Genomic DNA, 16,220 nt, shown 5'->3' with positions numbered 1-16,220 from the left:
TTTCAAGCTTCTATGTTCAATGTCACAGATCTGACCGGCCATGAAGGACTATAAAATAAACAAACAAACAAACAAACAAAAAAGGCTTTAAAGTAAAAAAAAAAAAAAACCTAGGCATGCTGCTCTTTCTGATGAAACATAGAAAAGCTTGCCAGAAATGCGATTGGTCGATAAGAAATTAGGTAAAAATATCAAAACTAATATATATTTTGTCCTTTTTATGAACCAGTTCAGTTGCTTTCAAACTCCATTTTAACAATGTGCATGATGTCATTAAAAACGTGCAGTTAAAAGACATTTTTTTTCTCTTTGTTCAGACTACTTATTTAAATTTTTTTGCAGGTTATGCATAGATAAATATGTGCAAACATAAGTGGAATATTTGAACTTTGACCGCAATGAATGCATACTCAAGCTAGTTAATGGTAAACTCCTCTGCTTTTGTGTGTAGCAATAAACCGCCTTAGTGCAGCATAAGCCATTGAAATGAATTGGTTTTATAGTGTAGAGCTTTCTGTGTCTGGTGTGAAAGCCGTTTGGGGCCACACAGTGACTACTCTTGAAGGAGAGTGAAATCTGTCCAATTAATACTGTTGTGCTCCTGTTTTATTATTATTATTTTTTCAGAAAAGCCAAAAACTGGTCCATCCCTACTTTCCTCGGTTGCATAATTCCACCTACAAGTGCCATTGTCTCACATTTCACATGTTTGAATATGAAAGAACGTCTGTGTTCATATTGGTCAGCATTACAGATGTGACAACTTATTGTGAAGGACCAACAATTATGCAAAATCAAATAGTTGAACATTACTAAATTTAATTAGTTTGTTTAAATTCAGGCGACGATGTGGCGCAGTGGGTAGCGCTATCACCTCACAATGAATGAATGTTTAAATTCAGCCCATATACATTGTTTGCAACCACTTACCTTAAAAAAAATGTAAATCCAATGAATGAATTTTTTTTCAGTGTGTAGTCTGAACCCAGCATTACAATCTATACTTTATACTCTGAACACAGCATTGCAATCACACACTCAAGGTAAGGAGTGAACTAAAGCAAGGAAAGATGTGCATAGAGGTCCAATGGGAGCCCAAGAGGAGATTGTTGACCGCAGGTCTGTGGCCGCTTGACAGGAATTGGCCATAAACAACCACAACAACACAAATTCAGACAAAGCAAAGGTGGCACGCAAAGAACAGCAGCTGTGGCTGGACAAAAGCTGCATTTAACCGTTTGACTGAGCACAACATACATCCATACTGCGGTCACACACGCACACACACACACTTTAAACCCCCAGACTCACTCCTGCATCCCTCATCTCCCCCGCGGCTGCAGGACAGTGGCCCGGGATCACAGGAGGCTCTGCAGCTGGAAGGCAGAAAGGCCTGAGAGAGTAATCCCCAGAGTGGAGGCTTTTGGGTATTATTTTGCTCTGGTGTGTTCAGCTTGGCCAGACTGTCTCATGTATAGCCTGAAGCAGCGTAGGGCAGGGGGGTTGTAGTCAAATGGGGCTCATGTTCTTTTGAGCATGAAAGATGAAAGAAAAAAAGCCACATCTGTGGTGGCCATTTATCGATGAGACGTAAACAAGAAGGAGGGAGAAAGAGGAGGGGGAATAGTTCATTTGACTGTCTGCAGAAAAGAGTAATAAGTCTATGAATGTTTAGTTAGGTGATTTTTTTTTTTTCTTATTCTTAAGTTATTAAGATGCAATAATGTGCTGATTTGTGGCTAAATAGATTTCTACTTTACTGATCTGCTGCTTTAGATATAGATTTATATAGAATTACATTTCTAAAATTATATTTATGTAGGTTTATTTTGAAGAATTGTCTTTTGAGTTATTTGATGATTTTGTTTAATTGTTTAATTTGTGATGGGTGCCACAGTGGCTCAGTGGTTAACACTGTTGCCGAGAGCAAAAAGGTCGCTGGTTCGAGTACTGGCTAGGCCAGTTGACATTTCTGTGTGGAGTTGCATGTTCTCCCCGTGTTCACGTGGGTTTCCTTCGGATGCTCTGGTTTTCCTCACAGTCCAAAGACATGCGCTATAGGTGAATTGGGTAAACAAATTTGGCTGTAGTTTATGAGTGTGTGAGTGAATGCGAGAGTGTTTCCCAGTACTGGGTTGCGCTGGAAGGGCATCCACTGTGTAAAACATTTGATGGAATTCTGCTGTGGTGACCTCTGAAATAGAGACTAAGCCGAAGGAAAATGAATGAATAAATGAATGAATGAATAAATGAATGAATTTGTGATTCGTTTAATATATCATGTTTCATTAAATACATTTAAACAGTGATTTAAAGCATCTTTGCTAAAAAAAGTATAATTTTTACGCATTAATTGCCCTAAAAGTTTAAATCGTAATGTGTCATGTTTTAATTCTGATGTGGCAACCCCTTATAAATCAGGGACTAAGCCAAAGGAAAATGAAAGAATGAAAAATATAGTTTATTTACAATAGCATAGACGTGTGGCATATTCATCAAAGGATAAACGTATCACTTCAAAATAGTGCTGGGTTCCACACAATCAATTCACATCGTCCTCATGCAAATCGATTTAGCTAACTTAACAGTTTTTACAATTTTAAGTTGATTGAACATAAAACAATTACAGTGCTCAACATATATATGAGACCACCTCATTTTGAAAATGAGTATTTTTTTCTATTTCTCAGTGAATATGGGTAATATATATTGGTGTATTTAAACAAAATAGATTTATTAAACAGATATCTTTATTAAAATAATATTTTAGTCACAGAACATCTTTAGAAATAGAAGTATAATACATTTAAATTCATGCAGAATATTGCAAAAAAAATTACGAGCTACAACATTTCAACAAAATTTTATATATTTTTTTGTTTCTCTTGATTTTTGCTATTTTTTAAAAAGTGTATTTAATATTTTTCTGTAACATAATCTTGGCCTACTAATTATTTTAAAGTTATTTTGTTAGATTAGCTCCAGATTTGGCTTCAGTACTGACTAAACTAATGTACAGTATATTTAAATGAGAGATGTGTGGGGGATGTACTCAAATATGCTGAGCACTGTAAGTTTTAAGAATTAAGAATTCTAATCTGTTTATACAATATACAGTAAATTACATGCAGTATAATAGCAGGCCAATAAATGCTCAAGAGAGAAGCACAGTAATATCTTTTTTAAAAACTCACTTAATTTAATATCTAGCATTCTCTTTGGGCTTTTTAGTAGAATCTGGCACAGTTGGATTTGAACCTGACAATTACACATTAACAAATCACCTGTGGGCAGGACGGATCATCTCACCTCTGATACGGAAACCATTCCTAAAGTGTGAGAGTCAAATGGTGAGTGACAAGTTCACCGCCTTCGCAGTCAAAGGTGTTATGAAATTATGAGAGGGCTGTAACAGTGGGCCAGTGTGATGTGCTAAGTGCACTCAAATGGACTCACTCACGGACTAATGATGAGAGCACAAGCCTGCAGCCGCTGTTACACACAAGCCCGGCCGTCTGTGTCTCATATCACACCTACACAAAGGAGACAAGAGCAAACTGTGGAGAACTATTAAAGAACATTATGAATGAAAGGTTGATTTAAACAATGTAAATCTGATAACAACAGGCCTTAATCAGAGTCAGCATTATTTTACTGGTGCAGTTGAAAAGGAGTCTGACTATATAAATGTCTAACTGCTGTTGGGTATTGAAGCCATCCACTGCAGTAAAAAAGAGTCAAGACATGTTTGCTATGAAGAGTCGAGGTGGAAATGGCCAGGGCCTTCATGAACGCGTGCGGAGAACGAGGAGGGGTTGAGGTGAGAAGACCGCTGAGATGACAGTCAAAACAGCAGATTTCACCTATTAAGCTCGCAGGTAGGAGGGCTGAAGGGTGCAATTGATATCATTGTCACCAGCTAATCATAGAAGAGATCACATGACTCCTCTGTCTCCCGTCTAATTTAGACTTTCTTTCCCAATCCCAAGACATAAATATTCCATTTAACTCACTGTTGGAAGCTTTACGTTCAGACAAAAAACAGTACGTGCGAGTGGCTGCTCAGTGTGGGGTGGATATTGTGCGACTGCAAGCATCTGTGCTTCACCCTCCGCATTACACATGTAGAAACTCATATTGTTAAATTAAGCTCTTGGCTCGGGTCCAACACGGAGCAGCAGGAACAAAGAATTACACTCCAGAGCCAGAGCGCTGACAGACCAAGAGGACCAGATCTTGCAGATCAAAACAAGAGGCATTGGTAATGTGTGTTCAACTCAAACGTCCAATGTTGTTATAGAAAGATAATAACAATGGATTCTGGTTTTGTAGGATTTTTATTTGCCATTGTAAAAATAGAACATTGTAAATAGGACTTTTAAGAGTCAACTGGATTAAGTTTTACTGGTTAGCTTGGCCTGTTAGACCTTTCTGGTAGATGTTGCATCTACAGTGTTCAGAATAAATGAGTACACACCTCACAGATCTCTCTTTTAAATTAATATTTTCTATAAAATGATTGACAGTAGTATATTTGTGCACATTCAATTAGTCAATACCAAAGCCAAAACTGGAACTGATCCAACAACAACAAAAAAACTTAAGATCAGTTCAAAAATTAGTGTTGGGTGAGCTACTTGAAAAATGTATTGAGCTAAGCTATTAGCTACTCTACTTAAAATTTAACTACACTAAAAGCTAACCTCTGGGAAATGTAGCAAGCTAAGCTAAAAGCTACTTGGCAAAAGTCAATTTTGCAATTTTTATTTTTAAATCGAAGCAACTTAAATCCAAGTCAATCATATCTTGGAGATCAATAAAACTGTCAATAAAACATATGAGGCAGAATTGTTCAGTTCAGTTATTTGCTGTACTAAACAGAAACAAATTATAGGATATAACAGCTAAAACATAAAAATCCAATTAAACCAGGTGTTACACATTTAAAATGCTATAGTAATTTATAGTAAATGGAAATATTTTGACATAAACATTATGCATATTGTATATAGCCTATATTTACAACTCTTTATTAATAAATTACACTACATAATGCAGTAATTTATAGTAGTACATACTTAATATTAATTACTAAAGGATTTTTTGAGCACAGCATCAGAAATTAAGTTATTGCATCTTAACATGTACTGCTCGAGGTATAGTCACGAAAAATCCTGCTTCAGAAATAACTCCTCTCCATCAGTCATCTTTCCATCAAGCAAGTTTCTCGTGTTAGCCTAATTTGGTTGGCGACGTCACTGACCAGAGGTGGTCGTAACGCACCAAAAAGTTTGTTGTCAACCACCGTAAAACAGGTAGAAGAAGAGATTGTCATTCTCGCTATCATATAGATTTACTTTAATCGGCTAGACACCGGCCTCACAGCTCTGTGAATGTCGGTGCTGTCACTATCCGCGATTGGTAAATGTGGCTTTGTGGACGCTACTGCGCTACTTCATCAAAAATAGCTTCGCTACTGAAAAGCTATTTGATTTAGAAAGTAGCGACGCTACCGCCACGCTACTGAGAAATGTAGTTAAGCTAGTAGCGTCACTACTTGTAGCGATGCTACTGCCCAACACTGTATGTGTGTGTGTGTGTGTGTGTATATATATATATATATATATATATATATATAAAATTCAGAGATGGATGATGGATACATTAGTGGTCAATTTTTATGTAAAAATAAAGCACATTTTAATTTTCACAAATTGATGAATCTTTGCATTTTCAACCTGGAATATAAACTACAGTGAGAAGCATAATTTTAAAATTATTATTATTATTATTATTTTACAAGCATAAGACCTAAAATTCTTAAAATTAAGGAAAAAAAACACCTTTCTCCAGTCACTTGAGGAAAGTCCATTATATCACCTAATGGAAAACAGCAATATGAAAGCATGCTTAAGTAATTTTTGCAATAATTTGACATGGTGCGTGTGGTCATATATAAGCTGTGATTGCGTCTGCAGACTGAACATGAAGATGCCTCTATTGATGAGAACAGTAGCTCCAGGGGCTCCTCTAATCTTTCCAGACCATCCAATTAGTGTTTGTCCGATTAAAAGCTGCCCCCCATGTTTTTAGTCAAAGGGGGGGAGCTGTAAGCAGTCACCTGGGCCTGGCGGACAGCTGCCGATGATGAATTGTTCATTTGTTCTCCGTGCGCTATGGAGGGCCCCGGGGCCATTACACAGCCCAGCATATGCAGCGCAATTTTAAGCAGAGCCATCTCAGATTCAGATCAGAGCCAGAGGTCAGCGGGTCACTTCTCAAGGAGGACACTTCTGCTGCTGGGCTCTCAGCCTGGGAAACACACACCGAGGTGATAGCGGCTCAAATTATTGTAGATTAACATCACAGGGGAGAGGATGAATTGTATTACATATGAGTGCTTGCACACAGAGCACCTTGTCATGGTTTTACAGCAAGAAAATCTAGAGGAGGAGGTGGTATATAAGATATCGGTTGTGTTTCTGCCTGGATGTAATTTAATTCTGCAGAAAACTGTAGCTTATGCTTATTTACTGTCTGAAGCGCTGGCATGTCAATCAAATCAGCCGGAATCATCGCTCTTACCACTCCATTGATCATCCAGACAATTGATCTGACCTTTGACCTTCTCATTTACTGGGGTCAGTCAAGTCCAAGTTAGCACAAGCAAAACAGCAGGCTACTCAGTAACAGGATTCTTGACAGAAACATTCCATTTCAAACTGATATCACCCTGAGGAAAAATTGAGACACTTAAAAAAAGATATGGATTTTTCAATAATTTGTTCATTTGATTCAAATGTTAACTTGTTTTATATAGAAATGAATTAAAACTTGCCTTTAAATAAAAAATACGAATAGTATCATTTAGATCAGGGGTGCCCAAACTCTGTGTAATGAGGTACCAAAAACTAAACTTGATTAAGGCTAGTGGGTCAAAGGTAAATATAGTTGCCATGGGTAATTTCATAATTTCATTCATTCATTTTCTTTACAGTTTAGTCTCTTTATTAATCTAGGGTCGCCACAGTGGAATGGACCGCCAACTTATCCAGCATATGTTTTTTACGTAGCAGATGCCCTTCCAGCCGCAACCCATCACTGGGAAACATCCATACACACTCATTCACATACACACTCATACACTATGGTCAATTTTTAGCATACCCAATTCACCTGTACCACATGTTTTTGGACTTGTGGGGGAAACCGGAACACCCGGAGCAAACCCACGCAAACACGGGGAGAACATGCAAACTCCTCACAGAAATGCCAACCGACCCAGCCGAGGCTCGAACCATCTACCTTGCTGTGAGCCAACGTGCTACGCACTGCGCCACCTAATAACTAGAAAACATTGCTTTATATTAACTAATATAGCATCATTTGTTTTACATTTTATGATGAATTGATTACAGTAAAAACTTAAACAATCTCAATTATAACAGAATGCAGTTACATTAGTTTTTGTCTTGATTTACTTGATGATGCCTTCTGCATCTCCTATCCATCGAGTGAGATTATTTACATTTTTAAAAATCAGATTCATTTATTTAATTAAAACGTTTAATTGAGTTTGCTTCTTTGTAGCTCAGCAATAAACAAACAACCAAATAAAAAGTTTATGTCAGATGGGATGATGGGCCAAATGAAAGGTTGCAATGGGCCAACTTTGGATATCTCTAGTTTAGATCATTTATTTAATTGCTTAAAATTACAATACAGTACATTTTAAATAAAATAATATTTATATTTTAAGTGCATTTTTTATTTTCAAAACATAGTATACAGTAATAAAATGTATACAATGTATATATATATATATATATATATATATACATACAGTTGAATTCAGAATTATTAGCCCCCCTTTGAATTTTGATTTTTCAAATATTTCCCAAATGATGTTTAACAGAGCAAGGAAATTTTCACAGTATGTCTGATAATATTTTTTCTTCTGGAAAAAAGTCTTATTTGTTTTATTTTGGCTAGAATAAAATCAGTTTTACATTTTTTTAAAAACCATTTTAAGGTCAAAATTATTAGCCCCTTTAAGCTATATTTTTTTCGATAGTCTACAGAACAAACCATCATTATACAATAACTTGCCCAATTACCCTAACACCCCTAGTTAGCCTAATTAACCTAGTTAAGCCTTTAAATGGCACTTTAAGCTGTATAGAAGTGTCTAGAAAAATATCTAGTAAAATTTAATTTACTGTCATCATGGCAAAGATAAAATAAATCAATTATTAGAAATGAGTTATTAAAACTATTATGTTTAGAAATGTGTTGAAGAAATCTCTCTGTTAAACAGAAATTGGGGGGGGGGGGGGGAATAAACAGAGGGGCTAATAATTTGTTGCCTTGGCATCTGATTAAATTACAACCGGTCTGAAGCTGAAGTAGTAAATGTACCGAAACATAATAAAAAAAGCGAAATAGCAATTAAAAAAAAACACGTAAATGCTACTGTAAATTGTTTACAGTATAAACATTACTGTTTGGTTTTAAGGAGGAAAAAAAGTACCACAGTGTTCTCTTACCAGTCCTGGTTCTAACACAAACCCATAGTGCTTTTTGAGCAGAAACAAAAGCTACTCCTTTTGCTTAATTAAGAAAAATATGAACAATTAGTTAGCAAACTGGGCAGCACAGTGGCTCAGTGTTTAGCACGGTCGCCTCACAGAAGGTCGCTGGTTTGAGTCCCGGCTGGGCCAGGTGACATTTCTGTGTGGAGCTTGCATGTTCTATTCGTGTGAGTTTTCTCTGGGTGCAGTCCAAAGACATGTGCAATAGGTGAATTGTGTAAAACTAAATTGGCCTTAGAGAATTAATGTGTGTGTGTGTGTGTGTGTGTATGTGAGAATGAGAGAGTTTATGGGTTGTGGCTGGAAGGGCATCCGCCACATAAAACATTCACTCATTCATTTTCCTTCGGATCAGTCTATTATTTATCAGAGGTTGCCACAGCGGAACGAACCGCCAATTATTCCAGCATATGTTATACGCAGCGGATGCCCTTTTTAGCTGCAACCCAGTATTAGGAAACACCAATACACTTTCTCATTCACACACACACTCATACACTACAGCCAATTTTGTTTACCCAATTCATCTAATGCTTACACAGAAATACCAGCTGACCCAACCTGCACTCGAACCAGCAACTTTCTTGCTGTGAGGCGACAGTGCTAACCACTGAGCCACCATGCCGCCCCACATAACATAGCCAGAGTAACTGGCAGTTCATTCCGCTATGGCGACTCCTGATAAATCAGGGATTAAGCAAAATGATACCAGGGACGGCCTATATATACTCTCTCCTCAGAAAGAAATCAGGAAAGTGGACATTGAGTCAGATTAAACCGGAATCTTTCTTCTTGCGCTCCAATCGACCAAATCCCACCTTAACAGCATGTGTAAACAGGGGCAGTGCTGTATACTTGTGTTCAGGAGGACACACGTGAACATGAAGCTCACAGTAGTCCATCAAGAGCACCGGGATCGAAGTGAAGTCTAAACGATCCTGCTCTCTCTGTGTCATTAGGGCAGGCAGGAGAACCCCATGAAAGAACTAGCAAAATCTCCTTGAAGGAGGAGGAAAAGAAAGGCTGAGTATCGATCTGTCTGTCCACGGATATGATACTTAAGCCCAGTACTCAGAGTCAGAGAGCCCACAGATCCATATCTCAAAGACTTTAATCCGTGCTCCTCTCTAGCTAGATTGGCCTTCACCCTAACCTCTTGACAACTGCACCAACAGATCAGGTATGGAAATTCTGCAGTTCTCACATTAGCCCTTCTCTCGCTTTCTCTGACTCTTCTGGTACTTTCACCACTCTGTCGTAGTCATTACGCCACATACCATCAGAGACGATGTGAATCAAAATGCTTTAGTTTATTAATGCATCTACTGCGTTATTTTACAGGGGGACGAAAAGATTGTTTTTAATAATCTTTCATCAAAAAAAGATATTCTAAATTTAAGAATGACTTGCTCTGTGTAATACAATAGACCAGCTGAGACTTGTGACTTGTAATAGCACTTACAGTATCTATTATTGTTCTTTTGCCAATTCTGTAGATTTTAAGATAATAAGTTACAGTCATCTTTTTTTGTCAACATTTTACTTACTATTATTAACACTCACTATTTTATTTTCCAATGCAATGCAATACAATATGGTTATATATTTTTATACATACAAAAATACTTTGATCTTACTCGATCAGCCTTTTTACCCATTTTTCCTTATTTTTAATGAGATTTATGCGCATTTGTGTGGAAAATGGATTAAACAACCAAATGCTGATGGATAATACAGATTTTCTTTGGTACATTTCTCAGATCAGAATTGAAATTTTGTAAAACAGTAAGTGCCTTTCCCAAAACAAAAAACGTACAAATAGCAAAACACCATGGATTACCAGCAAAACCCAGTCTCTTGCTCAAAATCCTTAGTTCATCTTTCAAAACTACATTTCTGTGTCAATGAATGTGTCAGTGCCATCAGAATTAAAAGTCCTTGTGTCATTGTGTACGGAAAAGACAGTCAAATTTTTTAGTCATGTTGTCAATATAACAGTGTAGTCTGAAGGAATGTTCTGATATAAAATATGGCTTTTTTTTTCTCTTTGTACTGTAATTTATTGACAGATCTTGTCATTGTGATACAGAAAGGAAAAGACAGCACTGCATAGCACAAATAAAAAAACAAAACAAAAGTAGAAATGTGAACATAGGAATCTCCTTTGAGATGCACCTTCATTAGGAAAAAGTCAAGATTCACCTAGGAGAAATTTACCAATTGTATAACGATTTCGAAAAAAAAAGTCTAATGGAAATGTATAGAAAAATGCATTATGACAAAATATTATGACAACTTGTTCAGCCATTTTGCATTTTAAGAACTGAACAAGTGATTTAATTCCAAATTGTTAAACTAAAAAATGAATCAGTTGTTGTCTATGATGTTAGTAACTCACTACAGCAGGGCTGTTCAATTTATTCAAATATAAATTTAGTTCAGTTCAAAAACGGCCGCTATAGTTATGAAATGATGTGAAATGATCTCTTTTCAATACAGCACGAGCTGCAGTTGATGGCTGCACAGAGCGTGAGTCACCTGACATTAAAAAACATTTGGATACTTAAGCTTCTCAATAAAGCTTCTCAACGCCGCGCTTCTATTGCATAGAACGAAACTGCTGCAACTAAACAAAGTTATGCCACCTCTGCGCTAGTTTAAAGTTCCAAGCTTATAGCTACACCAAGGCTAATACGCACGCACACTGGATTAACTATAGCAGCGGGCCATTCACATATCGCGTCTTTTCCGCACGAAAGTTCGTTATTTCCAATATTAGAATATATGCCAATATGCGCGCGCAAGCGGAGTGATGTGCTCGCGCCTTCCAGATACACCGAGTAGAAAACATCTCACGCCGTAGTGGTGAGAGTTGTACGTGGCTTTCAGTGCAAGGTGAACAAAAGATATGTTAGACAAATTATTAAAATGATTATGTATGTATGAACACAGATGATAACAACAGTTTATTTAAATACTTACCTAATATAAAGCTTAAATTTACATTAAATGTGATAACTTTGAATCCATAATTATTCTTCAGACTAAATAATTGTACAATCAAAATCTAGAATTGTTGCATCTATAATTGTTATGCAGTTCAAAGCATAACGTATGAATGTGTTTGAGTGTAGAAAAAGCACTGCTTTTGTTGTGCTTTGAAATACAACATTTGAATGTTTGTGAAAAATCCTATTGTACAATGCAGTGATGTTTTGTACTTTCAAAATACAATATATTAATATTTTAATGCAGAAAATTACAATGTGGGTGTCTTAAGGAGCAAAAGTACAACATATGGGCTTTTATGTGCTGTTGTGTCATAACTCATATTGCAAGTCATATCTCCCTTTCATTTGGGATGCTTTTCATGAACTGGCCTCCATGACAAACTAATGAATAGCCCTGCACTTCAGTGATCACAGATCATTTGCTGAACCATGGATCTAAAAAGCACATATCCATACACTGTCATGGTTGGTGTGGGGAAAGGAGTGGGGACTCAAGTGCAGGGAAAATTAGGGGTTTTTATTAACAATAATAAAATAAATAGCAAAACAATCTACCCCGAGGAGGAAAACATCAAAAAAAAATCCCCCCAAGTAAACAAACTTGAATAGGCAGGGCTGGCAAGGATCAGGGATGGACAAACAGGACACGACTCAACAGGATAATGACATCTGACGAACTGTCACAGGACAGCAGACATAGGGAGATTATGAGCAGAAAGAAATTACCAAATCATACAGGTGAACATAATAAACTAATAATGGGTTAGCAAGGAGGGTGGGACTAGACATTAGACAGGAGAGCATATGACACAAAGAAACATCAATGCTCACATGAAGCTGCGGTCACACTGGGCTTTTCCTTCCATAGACTTCCATTCATACGCTTGCGAATGCGTCAGACCGGAAATGCAGGGTCATGCGTCAAGTTTCGCAGTTCGCTGCAGTGCAAAGTTCAAGCTTGGTGAACTCTGACCTGCGAAATCGCATCACTTGACTGCGTGAGACCAATCAAGGATCAAAACAGGACCTCTCTGGACAGAAATTTAAAACATGGAGCAATCGCTTGCTTTTTTAGATGTCTAATCATCTTGTTTAATACCGCCTCTTTTCGCAGCGCAGTACGACAGAATTTTGCACACACAAAGCCCAGTGTGACCGCAGCTTAAAACGGGACTAGAACACACAGCCAATGAGAGAACTCATTAACCACGTGTTCACATGAAACACTAAAGGATGGGACGCATGTAAAACCCAGTGCTAAACACAACACCAACAGAAGACTGAACGCAAGATACGAGTACATGATAAGTAAACTCACCGTGCACTCACACATGCAACTTGCATGTTCCATCCCAGCGCCAACCAAAACTGAAACCAACTACACTGAGACGCTGAGACTGAAAGAGCACGATGCAGACAGAACAAACACAAACAATAGGATGAGAGCGCGCATCCCAAACACACACAGACCTCACGCGCTCATGTCACGCAGGAGTACGCACGGCCCAAGTGTGGCCAAGACGGTATGATATTGAATGATATTGCGGAAGGAAACGGGTGGAAGCAAGAGTGCTACTTAATTTGGACAGTTTTAAAGGTGTTTTTTTTTTCAGTATTTAATCATTTTTTAATTATTTATTAATGGTTTGTCAACTTTTCAGATGGCAAGTTTTCATTAATTCATGCTTTTTAAGAAAAGGATCAAACATGGTTTTACTGCATACAGTGTTTATCTCGAATTTCATGAATAGATAGGATTTTGCAGTTTATATTTTTTCCCCCAATGAGCCTGTATAAACAATTTGGATAGATATGATATCTAATGACTTTGACTATAGAATCCTACACAGATATATATATATATATATATATATATATATATATATATATATATATATATATATATATATATATATATATATATATATATATATATATATATACTTCTTGGATTCTATAGTCAAAGCCATAAATATTATAATATGGTGAAATTGTCATCAAAATTTCTAATTCCTAATGGTTATTATTGCGCAAAGGAGTTTTGCAGGAGACTTTTTGCTTGCGTGATGGCTTTGTGAATCTTAAAAAGAACAAGTTAGAAGCACAAAGATGTGAAAACTGACCAAAAGTCAACATTTTTTTGGTCTGAAACCCATATCAGTCCTAGTTCAAACCTTTTCCAGTGACCTTTAGTAATGTCAGCGGCCTTTTTGATCACAGAGTGAAAACAACATGAATCAAAATGATCGATTGACCCTACAAGTCGAACAAAGGAGTGTGTTCTTGAAACAATGGGGTTCATGACACCATGGTGTTGTTCAATACTGTAATACTGCGTTCAGAGAGTAGAAGAAGCCTACTTTAAAGTGACTGGGTTTGTTTGTGCTTGATTAACTGTGGGTAAAAACAAATGCTCTGTTGTTCTGTTGCACAGCTGCAAACGTAATGCTGAGTTCATTCAGAAATTGTTAACATCTCAACAATGGACAATGGTTTTACTCTGCTGTTGTTGGATAGGTATTCTGTTTAACAGCAGAGGAAAGGGTCAGGATGGGGCTTGTTAGTATTGGGTCAGTTAGCCCCTGCTGGTGGATGTTGTAACAACACAAAAATATGAGCAACAGGCATGATTCTTTTTTGATGGTAATTTCTAACAAAACAGAACAAACAATTATGATGAAAAATTGTATATTCAAATAAGTTCATTTAAATTAATATTTATTTGAGACAGTGGGCCACAAAATCTGCCTTTATTCAATTAAATTCAACAAAACATAAATACATTTCCACAATAATTTAAGAAATCCTATAAAAAAAAAATAAAAAAAAAAACAATGGCCTTGGGAAAACATGTTATCTTGTACTTAGCCTTTTTTGTTATAGGGACTTTATACCGTCTACGAGATGGAAGTAACTTAAAGGAAGCATGTAAAGTATGGAAAGACTCTTCCACAATAGTGGATGTTTTTCTTTTTCTCTCTGCTATAAATAAATCACTGAGAGGTGTTTGTCTCTCACCAATTATATGACTCGCTATGTTTACCAACCTTAAAAGTAGATTTTTGCTTTTAACAGAAGAGTTGTTAAACCAGGCAATATTAAAAGTAAGGACAGATTCAATAAGTGATTTATATACGACAATTAAAATGTACTTCTCAATATCAAAACTTCTCAGTTTTCTTAGCAAACTCAACCGCTGCTGAGCTTTTAAAGAAACATTCTTAGTGTTTATCAAAAGAGAATTAAAAGTCAATTTCCACACCTAAATATTTAAAAGAACTCGCCTGTTCAACTTCCTCTATATTAATTACACTTATTTTACATGGGTGTTTTTTTGGCAATAGCCAAAAATGCATTGTGTGAATTAAATTTATAATTTTTTTAAGTACCTTAATATTACGCAATATTATGTTCCATTAAGATATTTTATTTTTTTTACTAGCATGAATGTCAAAACTCAATGTCAGTAACTCAATTTTAGTAATGTGCATTGCTAAGTACTTAATTTAGACAGTTTTAAAGGTGATTTTCTTAGTATTGAGATTGTTTTTAAACCCTCAGATACCAGATTTTCAAATAGTTGTATGTTTATTAATGGTTATTCTGCTTGCATATGATATATAAATCTTAATTTCCAAAAACTGACATGTATGACTGGTTTAGTGGTCCTGGGTGTAATTTATTTAATATTTACATTATCGGACAAAACTTTGGGGTCAGTAGGTTTTTTTTAGTATTTTAAAATAATCTTATTCTGCTCACCAAGACTGCATTTATTTCAGCAAAAATACAGTATAAATTGTACTATTGTAAAATGTTATTGCACTATAAAATAACTGCTCAAAAGTAGTTTATCATTTATTTAAAAATTTATTCCAGTGATTTTAAAGATGAATTTTCAGCTCACATGATCCTTCAGAAAACCAACTAATATTAATCATTATTGTTATTATTATTATTAAATATTATAATTATTGGAGTTTGCATCTTCTCCTCATGTTTGCATGGGTTTCTCCCGGGTGCTCCGGTTTCCCCCACAAGTCCAAAGACATGTGGTACAGGTGAATTGGGTATGCTAAAACTGATCGTAGTGTATGAGTGTGCGTGTGCGTGTGTGTGTGCGTGTGTGTGTGTGTGTGTGTGTGTGAATAAGTGAGTATATACAATAAGTAATAAAAAAATATTTAATAAGTAAGTATTTAACAATTCAACTTTTTTTACATTTAATAAATGCCGCCTTGATGAACAGAATAATTTTATTTAAATTATTAACCGGTAGTGTAAGTTAATATTATATGTACTTTAAAAAGAACCATTAATTTTTTGTTTGTTTGTTTGTTTATATATAATATAATATAATATAATATAATATAATATAATATAATATAATATAATATAATATAATATAATATAATATAATATAATATAATATAATACTTTTTAAAGGCATACAATGGATTTTAATGTCCTCTTTCTTGAGGTGGAGCATGTGTCTGTCTAATTTGCTGGTCATTAAAAACAAAATAAAACATTTTATGTACTCTCTTAAAAGCTTGAATTGCATTTGAATCCTTTTTCCTTTCTTAGCATGTGCATGTGTCAGTAAGAAAATGAAGAT

This window comes from Danio aesculapii, chromosome 17 (genome assembly GCF_903798145.1).
Source record: "Danio aesculapii chromosome 17, fDanAes4.1, whole genome shotgun sequence".
Lineage (NCBI taxonomy): Eukaryota > Metazoa > Chordata > Actinopteri > Cypriniformes > Danionidae > Danio > Danio aesculapii.
This window is presented reverse-complemented; position numbering follows the sequence as displayed.